The following is a 17,868-nucleotide window of genomic DNA, read 5'->3' as shown; positions in this document are numbered from 1 at the left end:
TTGCTGGATCATAGGGTAGCTCTATTTTCAACTGTTTGAGGAACATTCATACTGTTTTCCAGAGGGGTTGCACCAGCTTGCATTCCCACCAACAGTGTAGGAGGGTTCCCCTTTCTCTGCATCCCCACCAACATCTGTCGTTTCCTGACTAGTTAATTTTAGCCATTCTGACTGGTGTGAGGTGGTATCTCACGGAGGTTTTGATTTGGATTTCCCTGATGCCGAGTGATGTTGAGGACTTTTTCATGTGTCTGTTGGCCATTTGGATGTCTTCTTTGGAAAAATGTCTGTTCATGTCTTCTTGCCCATTTCTTGATTGGATTATTTGATCTTTGGGTGTTGAGTTTGATAAGTTCTTTATAGATTTTGGATACTAGCCCTTATCTGATATGTCATTTGCAAATATCTTCTCCCATTCTGTCAGTTGTATTTTGGTTTTGTTGACTGTTTCTTTTGCTGTGCAAAAGCTGACAGTCTCTTCAACAAATGGTGTTGGGAAAATTGGACAGCCACATGCAGAAGAATGAAACTGGACCATTTCCTTACACCACATACAAAAATAGACTCAAAATGGTTGAAAGACCTCAATGTGAGACAGGAGGCCATCAAAATCCTAAAGGAGAACACCGGCAGCAACCTCTTCGACCTCAGCCGCAGCAACTTCTTCCTGGAAACATCGCCAAAGGCAAGGGAAGCAAGGGCAAAAATGAACTATTGGGACTTCATCAGCTTACAATTTTTATAAAAAAAGATATCTATCATTTTGATTAGCATTGAGTTCAATGTATAGATCCATATGTAGAGAATTGACATGTTAACAATATTTCATCTTCCAATCTGTAAACGTATCTCTTGATTTCCTTGTCTTCAATCATTTCTATCAGTCATGCTTTATAGTTTTAATGTGCATGTCTTGAACCTTTTCCATCATATTTATCCTTTCATTGATTTTTGCATATTAGCCTTGTATTCTATGACCTTGCTAAATGCACTTATTTTAAAAGCTGTTTGTTAATATTTATTTATTTATTTATTTATTTATTTATTTATTTAGGTAAATTCATGTCTTCCTTTTCCTTCTCATCTTCCAGCCTTCACCAAACCAGTCCCTAGGAGTGGCTCACCAGGCAACATTGCCACTATTCCCATTAGGAAACATTGTCAAGATATTTTCTTGACATGGTTACCATTCTCTGCATATGGCTGGTGTGCTATAACTATTGTGATCAATAAAGGTAGGGCAGGCCACAGAGGGTAGGGCTGCAGCAGAGCCCCATTTCTGGGTCTCCCCGGACTGGTGAAAGGACATCTAGAACACCCAGTTCCATGCCTAGCTCTGATAAGAGAGGGGCTCAGTAAGCAGTTGCTTTAATTATTATGATTATTAGAATTGTTCATATGATTATTTTTGTTGTTATTAGGTAAAAATTGAGTTTCAGGAAATCTAAACAAGAAACAGAACATCACGTGTTATTTTCTTCTTCTTAGCCAGCCCTAGAGCATGACTGCATCTTGGTGGGCCCGTCTTCTAACTAGGGCCACCCCAACTTGGAAGCATTCAGAGAAGGGGGAAGGTCAGACACAGCAAACAAAAGAAGGGCTGCGTCTGGGTAGGCATCTTCCCAATCTCGCTTTCAAGTGAATTCTTTCTCCTGCAATGGCTGCCTATCTGCTATCTTTCATAGGTGCTGTTGCATTTCTGCAACGGTCCCCATCTGTTGTTGGGTGCAAGAGGTGTTTTAAGAGTACAGCCCATGAGATTTCCCACCCACAATCCCGGAGAGACTTGGAATCACTGCATCCCACAGCTCACCCTTGGGCACACCACTTCTGTCATAGTGTGTAAGGCTTGGCCAGGTATTTATAGTCTTTCTTCCCCCAAAACAAAGCCCAGCTGATTATCCATGCTAATGATTTCAAGCAGTGAGGGCTGAAGTGGTCTCCATGGTGATGATTTATGCTTGGGTCTCCTAGGAGACAATTACACGTGTGACAGACTTCAGATTCATTTTACTGCCCAAAATGTGCAGTGATTTTCCTTTTATACTGAAACATGCCCAGAATTCATAAGTTACAATTTAATTTTTCCAACAATTTTTTTTCCCGTGGCGTAAAAAGATGAATATTCCAAAGGGGAAAGAGAGGCCTTAAAGGTAAGAAAAAACATACTGTTTCTTGCATTGTATTATAAATAACCTGAAAGAAGAAGTGATGAGCCCGAGGTGAAGTATTTATGTTGAATTTTAGGGACTGTTTGGTCCAGTAAATTAGGTTCTCTATTTAAATTTGGTATTCTATTTGATCTGAGGTAATTTATAACAAACAGCTCTGATTGTGGCTGCATTTTAGAACATGAGAGACTTCATACACAGCTCTTATTAACAGACTGAAGTTGCTAATCACCACCAAAGTTGCTGCTTTTCCAGTGTCATAGCCATGGAATTTCTTGACCAAAGCACAGAAAAATATCCCTGTAGCCAAAAAACTCCATTTATCTGAAAGTCCAGACACCAGGCAAGCTAACAGACACAGGCCTCACAGGGTGACACCCCAGGATTCCTGTGAGGGGTCAGCACTGAAACATAAAGGTGGGACAGTCCCAGGAAGTGTGGTGGCAAAGTACCTTGTGTGTCTGATCAGGAAGGCTTTTCTGTTTTTCACAAAAATGAAAACTGGTTCATCTCACACTCATCCACAAGAGGGCTACCTGTTATTATTCCTTGCTGTAAAATCACCCTGCAGCACTTTAGAGAGACAAGAAGGCAGGTGGTGCTGGGGCTGACACGGAGGGTGGAGAGAAGCCCACAGTCAATGGCTTTTCTCCTGTTTGAGTCAATATAATCCAAGACATATTTTTTAATATCCACAGTGGACCAGATGCTTTGCGAGGACATGGAATGGCTAGTCTCATCTTTCCAGAAGGTCATCTTCTATTCAGAGAAACAAATAGAAGCCACAAATATAATAAAATGGGGTGGCTGCTATGCAGAGGCATGTTCTAAACATTTGGGGAGCTCAGAGAAGGGGATGATAGATTTTGGTTAGAGGGAGGTTGGGGGTAGTGTGGAAAGTCTGGTGAAGGAAGAAGGATGAACGAAGGCCTCAGAGAAAGGGTCATATTTGAATGAGTTGTCAAAGAACAAGTTTAAATTCATCTATTGCATAAGTCCAGGAAGATGGCTGTAGGAATTGAATTCAAATTGAGCAAAGGCACAGTGGTGCCTAAGTGCCTCACATGATAAATCAAGTATCTGGATGTCTGAAATCCATGCCACGCTCTGGGTTTCACTATTTTTCCTTACATGGCATTGGAACTCTAGTAGCCTCTCTCTTGGACTAGACTATGAGCTCCCAGAGGGCTTTTGTTTCAATCACCTTTGGTAGGCACAGAAAATACATTCAAATTTGTTGACTAAAGAAATGAAATAATGAATAAATAAATGCCAATATAACTCATGAAAAAATAAGAAACTCTGATTTTAGGTTGGCCATTAGTTTCAATACATCAGGACACAGGGTTCTAGGCTTTTCTCTAATCAAGACTGTTATTTACCAAATGAAAAAAAATTGGGTCGTGAACCTTTCACCTCAGGTATGGTTAGCCATTTTCCCAATGTTTTCCCTTGTTTGTTTGTTTAATAGGAAATAGAGTAACCAAATATGGGTTGCTTGTCCCTTATAACTGCTCTCTTGGTTGAAATTCAATTAGGGGAGCTTACATTATTTTGGTAGTATATTTACATGATCCATGAACATATGTGCACGCCCACAGGAAGAACCCACTATGCCATTCTGCTTTGGCAGATGATGTGCTGATATCAATTAAAAGAGAACCCAAAGGGTATCAAGAATGCATTGCTATTTATATCACATCTTTCTTCCATTTTCTGTAGTGAATCAATTACCTGAGATGAGCTTTAGACCTTTAATTAGCAAAGTATTCGATATTCTGGCACATCAGCCCATACACAAATGGACAAAAAAATGATTTAACTGTTGGACCAAAGCAAAAATTAAGTAAAAACATTTTTCAATAAATATAAAACAGACCAATTTCATAGTATTCAACTTGTCTAAAAATTAACATTATGAATATTGTATTTAAAAATATATCAGGAGGTGATGCAGACATAATATTTGTGAGCTGCAGTTAGGCATTTAGGATAGTTTTCTTTTCATGCAATTACCAGGAAAGTCATTGCTAAGAGCTTTAACAAATCCTTAAAAATTTGTGTCAATAAAATGATCCTAGTTCAATAAGCCCAAAGTTAGAATGAAAACCTCCAGAAATAAAATTTCTCATTTGAATCTAACAGATTGCATATATATTTTTATGGTATTTGGGGGGAACATGAGAGAAATTATAGTTTTAAGAATAAACATCAGAATTAGAACTATCAGGAAGGGAGGGAAGGAGGGAAGGAGGAAAAAAGGAAAGAAGGGAGGAAAGAAAGAAAAAGGAATGGGAGAAGAGAAAAAGAGAAAAGGGTAACAATTCTAAAACTACAGAAAGGATGACAATAACTCTGTGACCCTACTGGTTACTAGGCTATAAATCCAATAGGATCCTACAGAAGAAATTCTTCTGCCACAAGCAAGGTTATAATAAAAGCTGTGTGTATGTGTCTAAACTGGTGATGGCCACTGAAAGTACATTGTAATAACAAGAACAACTATGAACTACAACAATATTGAGGGTAAACTCAGTATTAAAAACAGTAAGTAATTTGTCCAAGGTTAAGGCCAAAAGAGATGTAGATTAATCCTAGACTGCCTGATTCTCTAATTTGTGTTATTATCCATTGTATAAAAAACAGTTCAAAATTTAGATTAGAGGATCTATGAAGGAAAAGGGACTTTGGTTCATGTTTTTCAAAGAATAAGTACCATGTGTTTCTAATCCATGTGTGTTTGGAATACCTACATTCATTAATACGGGGTGTTTTTCAAGCTGCAGATTCTTGGGTCTAACATCAAGCCAGCGAATCAGAATTTCTGTTGACAGAGCTCAGGAAACTGCATTTTAACAAGTTCACCACTTGATGCTTGAGCACATTAAAGCTTGGGAACCACTGACCTAACCAAAAATAAAGAAATCACTGGGAATCCATTATACTGAAGGTGAGCAGTGGTATACCAGGGCAGAATGGGGAGGGACTGTCAATGTGGCCTCTCCATTTCTTTTTCTTTTTTATTTAAAGATTGTATTTATTATTTATTTATTTAGGAAGTGTGACAGGGGGAGGGACAGAGGGAAAGGGAGAGAGAGAATCTTTTTTTTTTTAAGATTTTATTTATTTATTTTACAGAGAGAGACACAGTGAGAGAAGGAACACAAGCAGGGGGAGTGGGAGAGGGAGAAGCAGGTTTCCTGCAGAGCAGTGAGGCCGATGCGGGGCTTGATCCAGGACCCTGAGACCGTGACCTGAGCCGAAGGCAGACTCTTAATGATTGAGCCACCCAGGTGCCCCAGAGAGAGAGAATCTTAAACAGACTCCACACTAAGTGATCTCAGGACCTTGAGATCATGACCTGAGCCAAAAGCAAGAGTCAGATGGTTAACCACTGAGCCACACAGACACCCCGGCCTCTCCATCTCCTATCAAGGATGCAGTGCATTCTTGGATTTGATTCTATAGCTTCACCAGCTTTTAGATTTTCTCCTTTATAATGAGAGACATGCTGATACTCTGCCTGAAGATTTCCTGCATTTAGGGCTGTTTCCTAACTCTGGGCCTACAGTGAATCCCAGTAACCCTGTATCACCATCTTTATGTGAATATTTTATCTTGTCACTTAAGCAAAAGATTCCTCCACAAAGCAGAAATAGTCACAACTAATTACTGAAATTAATGTTAATAATTTCATTCCAAGCATACTTGTTTAGGGCATTGTATACAATTATTCAATTAAATCTGTACGCCAAAATACAGTCCTAGTACTAAAACAGTTGCATGAGGGCACCATGAACGCATTTTAGATAGCAAGAGAAACACGCAAACCTTGCAATTAAGTGTTATTAACATTTAAACAAAGTCTACAGACAACTTTGGGGACCTTGAATTTTGCTTAATGTTATTTATGGGTGTGTGTGTGTGTGTGTGTGTGTGTGTGTGTGTGTGTGCAGACAGCTTGTGGTTGGGTTTTGGAGAGGGACAATTTAAACAAATATGTGTACTGTATATTTTAAGTTTTCTAAGTCTTTATTTTGGTTTTCTCCTTCAAGTACAATGATCTGCACTCTCTGGGCACTTAATCAGTATTTCCATTGGGCAGCTGGACTTTTCTGACAAAGAGACTGAGTTATTAAAAAAAGTTGGAGAATACTGAAACAAAGCTAGATTTTTTTCTACGTGGTAACTTTGATATACATTTTAGATACTTAATTCTAATATTCACAATTCATTTAAACTATGTCCCAAATAACAGTAACTAGATACCTTGGTGAAGTAGTACTGTTATTGGGACCTTCTTCAACAATGGAAATGTTCTGGATCTCTGCTGCCAATATGGGAGCATTAGTAAGATTTAGCACTCAAAATGTACCTAGTGCAACAGAGGGACTGAATTTTAATTTTACCAAATGCAAATTGGAATGGCCCTATGTGGCTAGGGACTGCTGCATTGGCAGGAGCAGCTCTCTAATGTGTAGACTCATTCAAGTAGACTAGTCCAGACATTTAAGATGTTTCCCCCTTACAACATGGCATGTTTTAAAAGTACATATGTAAGAAGGTTAGGACTAAGTGATATAGAAGTAGTTTCCTAAACAAATTTTCACAAAAGAAAATTAAGCATCATAAATTAAATGTAGCTCAATTTTACACAATGCAGGGTGTGAAGTCATCTCCAAATTTGGGAAATATACTAATGTCAAGCTGTTCTGTGATTGCCACGTGGAGCCATAGGATTGGAGTAAATATACCATTTTGGCTAATAGTTGGTTTCTTCTGAAGTGTCTAGATTTTCCTATATTCATTAATTCTAGTAAGAGAGTAATCCTGAGGCAGGTAAGGGGGAAAAAAAGCTCCAGATTTTTTATTTTCTTTGGAATGATGTTATTTTTGGACTCTGTTCTTTTATACTAGATATAGAATTATAGCTTGACAATTCTTTTAGCACATAAAAATATGTCATACCACTTTCTTCTGGCTCCCACAGTTTCTTAAAAGGAATCTGTTGTCATTCAAATTGTTTTTTTCTATAAGTAAATTGCTATTTCTCACATTTTTTCCAAAAAAATTCTTTTCATTGTCCTTAGTTTGAAGGGGTTTGACTATTATAGGTCTTGGAGTGGATTATTTAAGTTCATCTTGTTTCTGATTTATGCAGTCTCATGGTTCTCCAGGTTTGTGGTTTTTGCAAAATTTAGGATGTTTTCAGCCAATATGACTTTGAGTTTCTTTTTTTTTTTAAGCTTCTCTCTCACCTCCAGCCACCATGGACAATTGAGGAGAAGAAAGTCTCCTTGTAATGAATGGGTGGTGTAGGAATTTCCACTCCACAGTAGACCCCTGCTAATGTCACCCTGGCTAGAATGCATATAACTGCTTTTACTGCTATCCATATGGCCTCATGGGGATGAGAGAGGTATAGTGTGGTCTTATTACTACTAGGCACTGATGAAAGTCCTTACTCTCCTTCAGGTATCGTCTGACACAGCCCCAGCTGGAAAAGGTGCTTGATACCACCATGATGGCCAGGAAGTCCAGACTCCTCATATGGTCTCCAATGACACAATGGTGGGAGGAGGGGTGGAAGAGGCTATTTACTACTCATCAGAGATGAACATCCTTGCTCCCTAATGGTCTTTTCTGACAATAACCCAGTGGGGATAGGATACTGGGCCCTTCATTATACCTGATGAGAGTGGAAGTTTAGGCACCCCACTTGGCCTTTGTTGTCCTGCGTGGAGGGAGGTCTACAGTGTTTAGCTGCAGTAGAGAGGTTATTGTCCAAAAGTTATCTGTCTTCCTAGGCTCCCCCTTTCTTGCCAGTTTGGTTAGAGAGGGCGGCTTTCCTTGGGAATTTTTTTGTCTGCTCCTATTGACATTTCTGGCTCACCAGCTTCAATTCTTAGTTGAGGATATATGAGGCAAAAAGTAAGCCTACAGAACTCACTGCTGTGTTGTTCCTTGGGTCTCTTGGTCCCTAACTGCCTTTTGCTTTCCACCTTTCAAAGTCTGGTGATTGTTTCATATATAATCTCCAGGGTTTTAGTTATACTTAATGGGAGGAATAGGAAAATGAATCATACTCTATCTTCTTGAAAGCGGACGTAATTCGTATGATTTTTTAAAATCTAAAAATGGTCACATGGAGTTCTTGTTTTGAATTAGGCATGTTTATGAACACATTACATGTATATGTATATGTTTTATCCTCATGATAAGTTTTTAAGGAGGCTATTTTTTATTAGCCCAGTTTTCCCAAAAAGTCACTAAGCCCCAGGGAGGCTGAATAACCGCAATGAAGAGTTGGTTAAGCAGGCTTAGGTACTCACACTCTGCACATTCCAAAGAAAGGAGTGGTTTTGGTCAGCTCCTGGAGATGCCTTCTGGGGCCGGATGAGGGTTTTGTATGGCTGAGGCCCTGGACCAGCTTGTGTCAGTATGACCAGAGGATTTACGCTTACAACGTGACTTCTGGTTATGTCTGTTGTTTGTCTGAGGCTTTAGGCATGCTGTGTCAGTTTCACTTATGAGGGTGTGAAAGACTGAGTGGCTGTCCAGCCTTGTGGTTGCTGCATGCTTATATGACTGACCTCCAATAAACCTGAACACCAAGGCTTGGGTAGGCTTCCCTGGTTGGTAACACTTAGCAGGTTATGTCTCACATTATTGCCAGGAGAATTAAGCACTTATGCAACCCTACATTGAGAAGACAACTATTTCCCCTTGGAAACTTGTGTCTTTTCTTCTGGACTTCATCCTATGTGCATTACCTCTTTACTGATTTTAATCTGTGTCCTTCTACGGTAATAAACTATAACTTGAGTATTTCTCTGAGTCTTATGAATCCATCCATCAAATTGTTGAACCTGAGAGTGGTCTTGGAGACCACCAGCACACCAATTCAAGGTCCAGTAGTGGAGAAAAAAAGATTTGTCTTTCTCCAGAGCCCATGCTCCTAACTACTCTTAGGGTGCTCACTTCTTCAATTACATGGGCTCAAGGTTAAATCATTACATATACCATCGCTTCTTTCAGATGTCTGACATGTGTTGTGTGACAGGCCAAAATCACTGGCTTCATATAAATAAATCTTTTTTTCTTCACAATGATGTCTCAGCCCTTATTATTCTTGCTTCCATATATTTCTTTTCCCTTGAAAAATGAAAAATTGAAGATTTTCCTTAATCTGGAAACAAACCTCAAAACAAACCTCAGAAAACATCATTTATGAATTTTAGGGAGGAAGACAGAGTACAGATGATTTCACACTGAGAATACCGAGAATACCTTCAATCACCAGGGCAAACCCAAGGCTTGTGGCCTGTGATAGAGTATTGAGTTTCAGCATTAAACTAATTCTCCATGCCATAGATCTCAAAATTATATTAGAAATGGACCAGAAGACAGTTCATTATTGCAGTAATTTGGATAGTGAATGCATCATCAAATCTTACATTTAGGAAAGATCATCATGATATTAAAAAAATTGCCACTTATATAATGTAAGGCTGATAAAGTTTATAAAGTCATCCTAAGTCTTACCTTTTGGTGCCTGGGTGGCTCAGTTGGTTAAGCCTCTGCCTTTGGCTCAGGTAATGACCCCAGGGTCCTGGGATTGAGTCCCATATCAGTCTCCTTGCTCAGCGGGAAATCTGCTTCTCCTTCTGCCCCTCCCCCTGATTGTACTCTCTCTCTCTCTCTCTCTCTCTCTCTCACACACACACACACACACACACACACACAAATAAATAAATAAAATCTTAAAAAAAAAAGAGTCTTACCTTTTGGTCCTTGAAAGGATTTTCTTGCCACAGATTCACCTTTGGAAACAGTTGTTACTCCCCCACCCCAACTCCACCCCACCAGCCCAAGAATCTGAGACATTTATGTGCATCCCTTGTGTGTGTCCTGTGTAGCCTGAACTACAGTTCAGACCAAAGAGGGCATCACTTGGGCCTGAAAATGTCAGTCTGACTCTACTTTTCCCAGTAGGTCTCTCTAAGGACCACATTCTTCTCAGACATCAATTCCAGAAGGATCATTGGGCTATTAAAATTAATTAATATAATTTTATAATTAACTTTCATAATATTAATCTCTTAATTATCCTGTAAGCAGCAATTATGGAGCTCATAGTTCTTCTGCCACCACCTCCATGACTTATGTGTGGAAATTAGCATTTTAACATGAAGTTCTGCTACTTCATTGGGAACTCGGGGTCCTTGAGATAATTGAAAATTGCATTTCATTAAAGGGCAAATGAGAGAGTGGAACTTGTGTCCCTGAAAGTTTGGTCCTGGGTTGTTATTTTGGTAACTTGAAGGGCCTACGTGTTCAGTGGTGTACAAACCAGCAATCTACTGCTCCTGAACTTTGATCCTGAATCTATATTTTTGTGCCTCTATGACCATTTGCAGTGTATAGAAATTGAAGTTGTTAAATACCCTTCTGCTTTCACTGATATTTGTGCACTGAGGACTTTATCTGACAGGAGAAGTGATGGTGTGCCTCCTTGCCCCCACTCACTTATTTATGCTGAGGAGGAAAGAGAGGTTTATCTGACTCTGAATTGCAGGATAAACCCAGAATGCTCAGCTTGGGTCTATCGTCTTCCCTTCCTCTCTCCCCCCCTCACCAATGGGGATGACTGAGAATATGGTGTCTATTCTAGGGTACAGTTCGAAAAGTCCCCATGCCCACTGATTTAAGAATACTCCCAGTATTCTTCCATACTTAGTGTTATTCTGTAAAAAGATGGTGTTTTGGTTCTCCATCTGATGTCTTTGCTTTAATTCTCAGGTGGTCTAGATACTCAAACCTAGTCTCTTCCCCTGGTCAGTCAGCGTTGGAGACTGTGTGGAAGCAGAACACCAGAGCAATCCCTACAGTGTGGTAACCACTGCAGACGGGCCACACACCTGGATTCCACAGCAAAACACTGAACTTTACTTTATAATATAATATTTGTATTATAATTATAATATACATTATATTTAATGTAATTATATAATTATAATATATAATATTAACTACTACTACTAATAATGAATTGTTCTTTGCTATCATAATCTAAAAATTATTAAAAAGTGTACTGACCTCTCTAATTTTTATAACATATATCATGTTTCCAACCAGAATCTAAAATCCCAAAGGATGGTAATTATGTCTTAGGCCTCTCTGTATCCTCCCCAGATCTTAAAATGATGCTTTAAACATAGCAAACATTTGTTCAATGTTGGCAATGATTTCCCACTTGGGGTTACAAGTGTAGGTGTATGGAGATCTATTAATAAGTGAAATTATATTTAGATATGTGTCATCTATCTCTCAATTCACAAAGTAAATTTGTACATTTACTTGCAAATTTACAGCCATCTCCAGTTAAAGGGTACATGGTTACCATTATCAAATCACAGTTACCAAGATGTCTGCAGACATCCCTCAGGTAGTTCACTGTCTTCCCCACCAACAATTCAGAGTCATCATAGCAGAAATTTCAGTTGTAGCAAAGATTCAACAGTATTCAGGCGCCTGGGTGGCTCAGTCCTTAAGCGTCTGCCTTCGGCTCAGGTCATGATCCCAGGGTCCTGGGATCCAGTCCCACATCAGGCTCCCTGCTTGGCAGGAAGCCTGCTTCTCCCTCTGACCCTCTCCCCTGTTTGTGTTCCTGCTCTCGCTGTCTCTCTCTCTGTCAAATAAATAAATAAAATCTTAAAAAAAAAGATTCAACAGTACAGTATGAGTCTGGTTTATATGTTGTACAAAAACACCACACCCTCCTTACTTCCACCCCTTTGCTGCTTTCATCACCTCTCTGGAAACCACCTCTGTGGATAACTGGCATTGGAAGCCTCACACCCATTTGCTATTTTCTCTGTTATGCCTTATTATAACCCATTCCAATTATTACCTGGAACCATATAAAATTACCTATTTTTTGACCCACAAAAAGCTTATTTCATAGTGTAAACTATTAGTAATTCAGAGGCTTTCTGTAATTAGGTAATTCAGAAGCTTTCATCTGAATTACTAATTCAGATGATGCAGTGTATCTGCAAGGATACTTGTTCTCTTGGGACACTGGTTAATCTATTATCTCCCATGCTGCTTCAACTCTTTCCACCAAGCTCTGAGGAGTGATTACTTGGGCTGATTAGCTCTTCTTGTCTGCTATAATTCCTAAGTGTTTGGTATTTAACGTGTCTGGCTTATGGTTCACCCTGTGTTCCTCTTTGGAAATGAAAATAAAGGGTGATCCCTGTATGCAGATAGTGAGAAACAAATATACTTTAAAACATTTACTCCATAGACAAAAAAAAAGAACAAAGCTGTGTATAGAGAAATATGCATCCAAAATCTATAGAGCTACATAAGCATAATATAGAAAACAGAGTCAGTAAAATATATGTTGGGATTTTAATAAATGTATGCTTGATAACAAGGTCCTAAACTCAGGGTTTTCAGTGCTGAGACCTGTATCTCAGAAGCAATTTAAGTTCAAACCTTGCTTTGGGAAACTAAGTGTGACCAGAAGGGCAATTAATATGTATATAGTCCGTCCTCATTACTCGCAAGTTCCGTATTTGCAAACTTTCTTACTCACTGAAATTTGTCACCCCCAAATCTACAGCCTCATTGTTTTCATGGTCATTTGCAGACATGAACAGAAAAGCAAACATTTGAGTCTCACATGTACACGTCCCCAGTGTCCCTTCAACATGAGGTTGAAGTAGATGTCAATCTTCTTTCTTGCTTCAGCTCTCATATTGCAAACAAGTGTCCTTTTTGTGGTCTATTCAGTGTCATTTTTTTGTACTTTTGTGCTTTTTGGTAATTTCACCATTTAAAATGGTCCCCGGGCGCCTGGGTGGCTCAGTTGGTTAAGCCACTGCCTTCGGCTCAGGTCATGATCCTGGAGTCCCAGGATCGAATCCCGCATCGGGCTCCCTGCTCAGTGGGGAGTCTGCTTCTCCCTCTGACCCTCTTCCCTCTCGTGCTATCTCTCATTCTCTCTTAAATAAATAAAATCTTTAAAAAAAAATAAATAAATAAAATAAATAAATAAAATGGTCCCCAAGTGTAATGCTGAAGTGCAAGAAAGCTGTGATATGCCTTACAGAGAAAATCTAGATAAGTTTCCTTCAGGCATGAGTTATAGTGTTGTTGGCCATGAGTTCAAAGTTAATGAATCAACAGTACGTATTTAATAAAGTGTCTTTAAACAGACATACACTGTCTGTTTAATACATGGTTGTCTATTGATTATTAACAAAAATGTGACCAGAGGCTCATAGGAACCTCACCCTGTATTTCCCCTAGACACAGCAGTTCAGTGTTCAGCAGTTCAGTGTTTGTGGCAAATTTATAAGGATGTAACTACTGTGCATAAGAATTGACTATATTATGTATTTTTCTCTGATTGGCTTTCAATCACTGATTAAATAAATATTTATGAGCACTACATAAGGAAGTAAAGAATACACAGATGAACAAAATGTAGTATTGCCTTTGAAACAGAAACAACAAAAGTAGTAAGAATACAACATAATAAGTGTTATTAATTCCTCACAGCAAGAAAAAGCAAAAGTCATGAGTTGCTATCCATAACATGAATAGTCAGAAATTTTATTCAATATCAGTATTGTTGAGATACAGTACAACTATGTACTGTTCAACATGGGGATATGTAAATTTAAGGTCTATTAATAGAGAAGTAGATTACTGCCACATATGACCTGGGCAAGGTTCCCCGGGGAGGGTTGTAGGGAAAACTGAAAATGATCACAGTCATTTCCCATGGATAATAGTACAGTTCACTGTGGGAAGATCAAGAAACAGCTTTGGTGTGGTGCCTACTTGGTTTTTTTTTAACTGGTTTAAATAGCTTAAGAATTATGGGCTGCTCCTTTATCACTTCAAGTATGTACAAAGTAAAAAGAGAAATGGAAACAAAGAGTGATTCTGCTTTGGGACACCTGGGTGGCTCAGTTGGTTAAGTGTCTGCCTTTGGCTCAGGTCATGATCCCGGGGTCCTGGGATCGAGTCTGCTTCTCCCTCTGCCTGCCTCTGTCTCTCTCTATGATAAATAAATAAAATCTTAAAAAAAGAGTGATTCTGCTTCCAAAAATTATAAGACAAATCATAAAAAAATTCTTAGTGTTATATTTTAAGGTAGAAAAATGGAAATATGCAAACAACAAGAAAAATGAGAATTTTCTCGCTTTCCAAACCTCATTCTGATCTAAACCAATTTTCTTTTGTTACTTTTTTCAGGTACATCCATAGGCTTCCTTTCTATTTCTTTTTCTCTTTAACAATCTAGAGTCTGAAGTTATGAGTATTATTTTTTGTAGATATAATAAATTATCTTTGAAAGAAAGAATTAAAAACTTTTGAGTCCCAAAATTTCATTAATTATTTGATGTACAATCAAGGTAATAAAACTTTTGGAGAAAAAAGGTATCTTACATTAAATATATTTTTAAAAGTCTGTGTAACAATAGTACACAATTTCCTTACAATTACCTCCCACTTTCCTCATTTTCATAATCAAAATTTGATTCTAAATTGTGCTTGTATTTGTAGACTCAAGGTTTTTCTGAATTACTTTTGGCCATTAGCAGTTATAAAGGGCATTGTATACACAATTTTCTTTCTTTATCTAGTGCTTGAGATTTTGACTTCTTTATAACCTTTAGGACTGACTGTATAATTTCCAAAGGGAAATCAAAGAATATCAGAGAAAATTCTGTACACACAAGCTAAACCCATTTCTATTTTTTTCTTTAACTGAATAATATATTGCTAAAAGTTAAACAGTTTCTCTTATATGTCAAGAACCGTGAAGGGTCTGCAATTTCACCATACTTGCAAGCTTACATGTTAGCCTTTCATTGTTTCATGGATGCTGGCAGAAGACAGAAGACTCCTGGGTCAAAGATGAAGGACAGTGTATTACAACAATAGCAGTATCCAGGATATTAGCATTTCCGTGAAACCTAGTCCTACTTGGTAGCACTGAGAGCCAGAGGACACCTGCCCATGCAGTGGGTGGCCTTACAGGAAAGGAGCTCTGATTTTAAAAACTCAGATTATTTATAATGTGCAGTAAGAATGACTGCTGTTTGTTCCAAGGAGAGAGAGAAAAAAAGAGAGAGACTACTTCTGTCTTCCAAGGCTGCTGACTATACGAGCATGCCTAAAAGGGTAGTCCAGAAATGAAGGTAATCAGAGCAGTCAGCACCTTGCTCACAATACATGAAGAAACATAAGAGACGTGTAAAGAATTGTCACCTAACAAAATGGACCCATCATTTCTAACCATCATGACTTGGCAAATTTTCCCATGACTACATCACTCTGTCAGCCACTCTGATTAATCTGATTGGCAGAGGCTGGAACCAAATCTGTTCAATTTATCTCATACAGCATTTAATCAAGGTTATAGCCAACAGGACTTCAAGTACAGGCTAAGAACATCCTGCAGTATGTGTCTCAGTCAAGTCCCCCATACTCCCCAGGATCCCAGAGTTAAGAGTTGAGTAAGTCCCATAAGCTATCAGGGACACCTTAGAAAGATAGATATCTTTCTCCATAAGTTTCTGTATTGACCTTTCTATTCAGCAGAAAGATTAGTTCAGATAAGGCAGGATATAGTAGAAATTGCACAGACTCCACCTTAGCCTACATGAAGGAAGTCTAGGGGGCAATTCTATCATCTCTAATAACCATGGCCCATGAGTTAAGCCTGAGCTGAATGCTTTCCAGGCCTTAGGGGGCATCACAACTAAAGTCATAGAGAATTATCATCCAATATTATATAGAATCACAATGTGAGCTTTTCAATGCTAGAATAATGATACATGAATATACAACTTCAACAAACGGTGAAATTTCTACAATCTATTCCAAAAGCCTTGGCAATGTACACTGCTCTGAGTTTCATGGCTGGCAATATTATGCATGTCCAACTTTTTGTTTCAATAAGGAATGATAATATCATCTCCTGGAAAGCATTTTAAACAATAGCAAGAGTTATAGAAACTCTACAAGTCAACTCCTTATGGAATTACCCATGAAGATCAACATGAAAATCAAGTGAAAACAACCCTCACCCTAGTGGCTGTTTTCACTTGGATAGGGATGGACTTGTCCCAAGGTATCAAAACTTATTCCTCCCTTTACAGCAGATATGTTTTTCAACTTCAGAAATACTAAAACATGAAAATAAAAACATGCGTCTTACAATTGGAAGAAATGAGGAATGTGTGATTATTAGAAACCTATTGTTTAGAAAACAATGGGACCTAAAGACTTCAAGGGCAAAAGGGAATTTAAATAATCTCAACCAAATATAACTTGACACCATTTTCTTTTCTTTTCACAACCCTTATTATAAATACCTTTTTAGCCAAAATAACATATCATGGCATTTGAAATAACCACATGTTGTTTTAGGTTTTAAAAAGATTCTAAAAGTATTTAAAATCAAGGGCAGTTGAAGATTTTCTGAATCTATGTGTGAGTCTTCAATATTATTCATGGCATTCTCAATTTCCTCCTATAGGATTTTGCCAGAGAACTAAATCTGTTAATAACTAGAGGATTCTGTTCTCCACCAACATAAAAGTACTAAATGAAGAAAAACAGTGTCTCTCATGCATTCATAACCCATGAATATATGCAAATGGCATTTTCTTTAAAGTGAAACAGATAAAATTCATGACTAAAAATATATTTATATCACCATTCAAATATTATCCATGCATTATACAGTGTGCTTTCTGTGTACCAATTACATATAAAAAACAAAAGGAGGGCTTCATATTATCAAAAACTACACAGATATGTTTTTCCTTTTATGTGCAAACATATACATTGTAAAACCAGAGCACCAAACATTGTTCTTCCTTAAAAATAATTTTCATGGGGCGCCTGGGTGGCTCAGTTGGTTAAGCGACTGCCTTCGGCTCAGGTCATGATCCTGGAGTCCCGGGATCGAGTCCCATGTCGGGCTCCCTGCTCAGCAGGGAGTCTGCTTCTCCCTCTGACCCTCTTCCCTCTCATGTGCTCTCTGTCTCTCATTCTCTCAAATAAATAAATAAAATCTTCAAAAAAATAATTTTCATTTTTACAATAATATTTAATTGCAGTTGGCATTTTTAAGTCAATACTCATCAGAAACAGCTATAATTAATTTTTCCATATTAGATGATACCAAAATCAAAGTGGTTCCAAGAAGCACATACTGTTTGGGGGAAAAAGAAGAAAAATGATACAACTTTACATGTGAATACTAAAAGTACTAAAAATTAATTCTTTGATTCTTAATTTCTTTTCCTTTTTGAAATGTTTATAAAGTATTTTATGAATTGTCTTTTAATAGAGGTTACAAAATCTCTAGTGTGTAGATGGAAAAACGGTTCCCTGAAAAACATCTATGCCCTAATCCCCTAATCCCTGGGGCCTGTTGGAATTAGGAGAAGGAGAAGAAGGAGGAGGGAGAGGAGAAGGGGGAGGGAGGAAAGGAAAGAAAGAAAGAAAGAAAGAAAGAAAGAAAGAAAGAAAGAAAGAAAGAAAGAAAGAAAGAAAGAAAGAAAGAAAGAAAAAGAAAGAAGAAAGAAAGAGAAAGAAAAAAGGAAAGAAAGAAAGAGAAGAAAGAAGAAAGAAAGAAAGAAAAAAGAAAGAAAGAAGA

The 17,868-nt window shown here is 38.1% G+C and overlaps 1 long non-coding RNA gene across 1 annotated transcript; it reads left to right on the top strand.

Moving 5' to 3' along the window:
• Window positions 1–2,017: 2,017 nt before the first annotated feature.
• On the top strand, window positions 2,018–8,988 carry LOC141371576 (uncharacterized). The gene is made up of 3 exons (XR_012376646.1): window positions 2,018–2,153; window positions 4,952–5,121; window positions 7,647–8,988. It is a non-coding gene; the product is annotated as an uncharacterized lncRNA (long non-coding RNA).
• The last annotated feature ends 8,880 nt before the right edge of the window (window positions 8,989–17,868 follow it).

Source organism: Callorhinus ursinus, unplaced genomic scaffold, assembly GCF_003265705.2.
Source record: "Callorhinus ursinus isolate GAN/ISIS: 27379988/994484 unplaced genomic scaffold, GSC_fseal_2.0 scaffold78, whole genome shotgun sequence".
Taxonomy (NCBI): domain Eukaryota; kingdom Metazoa; phylum Chordata; class Mammalia; order Carnivora; family Otariidae; genus Callorhinus; species Callorhinus ursinus.
The sequence above is the reverse complement of the archived record's forward strand: the minus strand, read 5'-3'. Positions and strand labels throughout refer to the sequence as shown.